Source organism: Ursus maritimus (genome assembly GCF_017311325.1).
Source record: "Ursus maritimus isolate PB19 chromosome Y unlocalized genomic scaffold, ASM1731132v1 scaffold_Y2, whole genome shotgun sequence".
NCBI lineage: Eukaryota > Metazoa > Chordata > Mammalia > Carnivora > Ursidae > Ursus > Ursus maritimus.
Genome location: NW_024423335.1, coordinates 266,159 through 271,854, shown reverse-complemented (window position 1 = coordinate 271,854; position 5,696 = coordinate 266,159). Strand labels below are relative to the sequence as shown.

The 5,696-nt window shown below is 37.0% G+C and overlaps 1 protein-coding gene across 1 annotated transcript in view; it reads left to right on the top strand.

The window, feature by feature from the left end:
• LOC103680202 (probable ubiquitin carboxyl-terminal hydrolase FAF-X) overlaps positions 1-5,696 on the top strand; it is a gene marked incomplete at its 5' end in the record, with an annotated part of 112,629 nt that overhangs the window by 43,202 nt on the left and 63,731 nt on the right. The gene's annotated exons all lie outside the window — the stretch shown is intronic.

Here is a 5,696-nt window from a genome sequence, read left to right as displayed (position 1 = left end):
CTGCTTGGTGGGAAGCCTGCTTCTCCCTCTCACATTCCCCTTGCTTGTGTTCCCTCTCTTGCTGTCTCTCTCTGTCAAATAAATAAATAAAATCTTAGAAGAAAAAAAAAGAAGTGCATATCTCAACTTATGTTTTTTTTGTTTTTTTTGTTTTAAGATTATTTATTTATTTATTTGACAGAGGTACACAGCCAGCGAGAGAGGGAACACAAGCAGGGGGAGTGGGAGAGGAAGAAGCAGGCTCCCAGCGGAGGAGCCCGATGTGGGATTCGATCCCAGAACGCCGGGATCACGCCCTGAGCCGAAGGCAGCTGCCTAAAGACTGCGCTACCCAGGCGCCCTCACCTTATGTTTTAACTTTGATAGCAATGGGAAATGGGTAGTCCTTGACATTACTTAATGAATTAAACAATGTTGGCATCTAAATGACTTTACTGCACTGTTTTTTATTTAAAGCACTGTTTTTGCTTTATGATTTATTAAGAAATGTCAAGTCTACAGCAAAAGCTAAATTTCTACACTTTCAGTGTTTGGTTACAGTAGTTGTGAAACTCTCTTCTTTAAAAGAAATTTTATTTTCAACCTTGTGCTTTAAAAATCAGAGTTTAAGCTTTCCTACTGCTAACCCATTGAACTATCATGGAGTAGGATGGCAAGTTCCAACAGAAAGTCCTAGAACTGATGATAAATCCGTAAAGGTGAATGGTTTACTATTGGCACTGCTGTTGTAATAACACATTATAAATTCACATGTTTTCCACAGAATACTGGCTGATGAATAATACAATGAATGAATGCCCAGGGGCTTTAAACACATAACATTTCCATACACTATGTAAATATTTCCTCTTCAATCTTTTTGTGTTCCAAACATAACATTTACAGTGAGTTGTAACACAGTCCACCAGATTGCACTAAATTAATGTTTTCTCAGCTTCTTTGAAAATATTTTCATCTGTCGTTTCATGCAGCCTGTTAATTTTTTTAAGGTCTTTCTTTCCCTCCCTTCCTCCCTCCTTCCTTCCTTCCTCTTTCTCTTTCTTTCTTCCCTTCCTTCCTTCTTTCCTCCCTCCCTCCCTCCCTTCCTTTGAGAGACAGAGAAAAAGCATGAGCAGGAGGAGAGGCAGAAGGAGAAGCAGACTCCCCTCTGAGCAGGGAGCCAGATACCTGGCTCAGTCCCCCAACCCTGGGATCATGACCTGAGCTGAAGGCAGACGCTTAACTAACTGAGCCACCCAGGTGCCCTGCAGACTGTTATTCTTAATTCATGGCCTGAAAAGTTGACATTGACTTAGCCTAAACAACTACTGAGCCACTTTGATATCTGTCAGCTCATCATGGGCTAAACAAAAATATTCAAATTCATCTGCATTGCTTTTGTTCTGTTTTATTATTGTGGTAAAATATAAATGACATAAAATTTACTCTGACTATAATTCAGTAGCATTAATTACGTGCACAATTCTTTCTGTACCTATGCCTCTGTCACCACTATTCCCAGTGCCTTGTTTTCAGTTGACTTTTAACATTATTTCTTATGCTCTCAACTCTGAAGGAGTTTTTCTTGTTAAAGACATTTATTTTCTCTGGACACAGTTCTGTGGCTGCTGCACTCAACCATGGTTTAGGGACCTCAACAGAGTTAAATGGCATTTATATCTTAGCCAGCAAATGAACTTATTTTTGGGCTCCTTCTGGAATCAGCCATTTACTGGAAGTTTCTTGTAGTGTAAAATGGTATTTAGAAGCTAAGATATGGTTGCCAAGTATTAATTGCTGTTCATTGCTCTTCCTATATCCTCGAAATAAACAAGAGTAGAAATTTTATGTGACTTACATAAAGCCACAACAGTACCTCCAGTTGCAATCTAATCTACAGTCTTTCTTATGCTTTCTTCTTGTCAGTATTTTAGACTTACCTGACGGTGACAAGCCTTCTTTGACATTACCTATGTATGTGCGCTTATTTGATTAATCCTGTAATGAACCAATCCCTTGTCTCTGTTACCACCCTTTTCCATATACTCTGCCTTCATAAACCTATGTTCCAATTCTTCAGGCCAGGCTGTTCTTCCACATAAAATTGAAGCAGGTATCTTTGTATATTAGATCTTGTTTTGGATATATATTAAATGTTCTAGAAATGATAGAAGAGTAATTACTACCTAGATAGCTTTGAGGTAAGGCATTTGGTTGGAAGTAAAGCTCTGAAATAGAATAGACTTTCAAAAGTAGACATACGAGGAGGTAGAACCTATTGAGGACTAAGGCACTGTAAGACTGGGAATAATTGTTTACATTTTTTTCTTCTCTGTAAGACTGGGGATAGTTGTTTACTTTTAATGTTTTCTTCTGCCTTTTTTTTTGTTTGTTTAACTCCATTTATTTAATTTGATATAGACTTGACACACAATGTTACTTTCAGGCATACAGTGTAGTGATTCAACAACTATACGTATACTGTCCTCACCAAAAGTACCTACCATCTGTCATCATACAACAGTATTTCAGTCCCATTGACTAATGTATATATTTCCTATGTTGTAACTTTTATTTGGGTGATTTATTCATTTCATACCTGAAATGGTATTTATTCATTTCATACCTGAACCGTAACTGAAAACCTGCTTCTCCCAATCCCCTTTACGAATTTTGCCCATGTCCTACCCCTCCTTTTTCCTTCCCCTCCCCCTCTAACCATCAGTTTGTTCTCTGTACTTATAGATCTGTTTCTGCTTTTTTTGTTGTTTGTTCTGTTCATTTGTTCTTTTAGGTTCTATATGTAAGTGAAATCATATGCTGTTTTCTTTCTCTGACTGACATTTCATTTAGCATTATATGCCCTATAATCATCCATGTTACCACAAATGGCAAGATCTTTTATGTTCTTTTTATGGCTGAGCGATACTCCGTTGTATATATACACCACTTCTTTATCCATGCATCCATCATTGGACACTTGACTGCTTCCAAATGTTGGCTATTGTAGATAATACTGCAATAAACATATGAGTGCACATATCTTTTCGAATTAGTGTTTTCATTTTCGTTTGGTAAATACTCAGTAGTAGAATTATTGTATCATATGATATTTCTATCTCCATACCTTTATGTAGTGGTTACATCAGTTTACGTTCCCACCACGGGTCATGAGGGTTCCTTTTTTCACATTAATTGCCAACACTTAGTTTTTGTCTTTTTGATTCTAGCCTTTCTGATAGGTGTAAGATCTTGATTTGCTTTCCCCTGATGATACTCAGTATCTTCATGTGTCATAGTATACTGACAGTATTTCCCTGTTTGCCAGTTGAATGTGAGGTCATTCATATAGGTAGTAAGTTGTAGAGCAGGCTATAGTCATTTTTCTTACACTGTTATTGGTAGGGTTTTTTCTTATTTTCTTTTCCTACATTGTGTTATTTTTTTTCTAAGTAGACAGTGGTTTTATTACTTAATTATGTAGACAAATTTATGTAACCAGGGCAGAGACTATGGATGACTTATATTTCCAATTTGGGGTGGCGGGACTTTTTGGTCTTATAATATTGAGTCTACTGGTGATTACAGCAGTTCTCAGTAAGATTGTTAAAATTGTGATGCCTGGGTGGCTCAGTCCATTAAGCGTCTACCTTCAGCTCAAGTCATGATCTCAGGTCCTGGGAGCGAGCCCCACATCAGGCTCCCTGCTTCGCCCTTTCTCTCTGCCACTCCCTCTGCTTGCGCTCTATCCCTGACAAATAAAATCTTAAAAAAAAAATCAGAATTTAGCATCCTTAAGATGCTTTTGAAAACCAACATGTCTCTTTATCAAATTGTAGAGGTCCTTAGGAAGATCAGGAGGAGGTCCTCTGGACTTAAGTTTTTATTGTCTGTTTACAAAATATGCTTGTGCAACACTGTGGGAGACTCTCAGGATCACACTGATTTGTGAAAGAGTCGGTCCCTTCTGGGGCAGTTTATGGACCTGCTCCTTCACATAGTCAGACCTCAATTTCAATTAAGCCACCAGGAGTATGCATGGTACCCNNGGGAAAGAAAAGAGCAGTTTCTTCTTTTCCATTAAAAATAATATTTTTTTTAATCTTTTTTGTCCTGTTATAAAACCCACTGTTTATGTTGCAGTAATTTTAGAGCTATATAGGATGATACAAAGAACTTCCAGGGATGCCTGGGTGGCTTAGTTGGTTAAATGTCTGCCTTTGGCTCAGGTCATGGTCTCAGGGTCCTGGGATCGAGCCCCACGTCAGGATCTCAGCTCCGCAGAGAACCTGCTTCTCTCTCCCTGCTGCTCTTACTCACTCACTCACCATCTCCCTCAAATAAATAAATAAAATCTTAAAAAAAAAAAAAAAAAAACGAATTTCCAAATACTCTTCTGTATTCAGTAACAGTTAACATTTTGGTACATTGGCTGTATCATTCTTTATGTAATTTTTCTAACTTCCTGAGAGAAAGTTACAGACACCTACAGCTTTTTACATAAACATCTCAGTGTGTGTTTCCTAAGCACAAGAACATTGTCTTATATAACCTGCTCTTCACAGCTACTGGCAACCGCATTCTACTTTGTTTGAGTTTGACTTCTGTAGATAACCCCATATAAGGGGATTCATACACTAGTTGTCTTTATATGACTGGCTTATTTCACTTAGCATTAAAGATATGTTCATTCATGTGGTAGTGTTGTCAGAATTGAATTTCTTTTTAGGGCTGAAGGTATGTATATTTCAGTGTATGTGTATCACAGTTTTGTCTTCTATTCATCTGCTAGTAGACACTTAGTTTGTGTCCACTGTTATAAATAATGCGGCTGTGAACATTTGTGTACTAGTTTTTTTTCGGGGAGAAAATTTGCTGGATGATTTAGTAACTCCATGTTTAACATATTGGGGAACTGCCAAACTGTTTTCCAAAGTGGTGGCACCATTCCTGGTCCCACAAGTAAAGTATAAGGGACCCAGTTTTTCCATGTTTCACTGATAACTAATACTGTTTTTCAATTTATGTCATGTTAGTTGTGGTAAAGGATCATCTTACTGAGGTTTTCATTTGCATTTCGGTGATGACTAATGGTGTTAAGTGTTTCTTCATGGACTTCCAGCCATTTGTGTGTCTTTGGAGAAATGTCTTTTATAGCCTTTGCTTACTTTTGAAGTGTTGTTTTTTTTTTTAATTGAATTTTAAATGTTATGGTACATTCAGATATAAGTCCCTTAAACAACTTAAAAATGTTCTTTCCCATCTTGTGCATTTTCTTTTTATTTTCTAGTAGTATACTTTTATGCACGAAAGATTAATTTTGATATAGTCCCATTAATCTGTTTTTCCTCTTGCCACTTGTATTTTTAGCATCATATGTAAGAAATTATTGTATAATCTAAGATCTTTTGAGAGGGGATCATCTTTTTAGTTTTATCTCTTCATTTTTTGTAAGTCTTACATCTTTATACAAAAGGAAAATGCAAAACTTTTTTACTGTTAGATATACATTAGGAAAGTTGTTTCTTTTAAATGGTACCTCAGTTTTCTTTGAAAAAGCAAAAACAAATTGTTCATCATATGGAGCAAATAATTGAGAACTTAATGGCAGGAGCTTGTGTTGTTTATGTTTCCGGAACAACTAACTCCTCAGTGTTGTGTGGTTTGGGAGGGGGGGTTGGTTTTTGTGTTGTGGGTTTTTTTCTGTCTCCATTGGG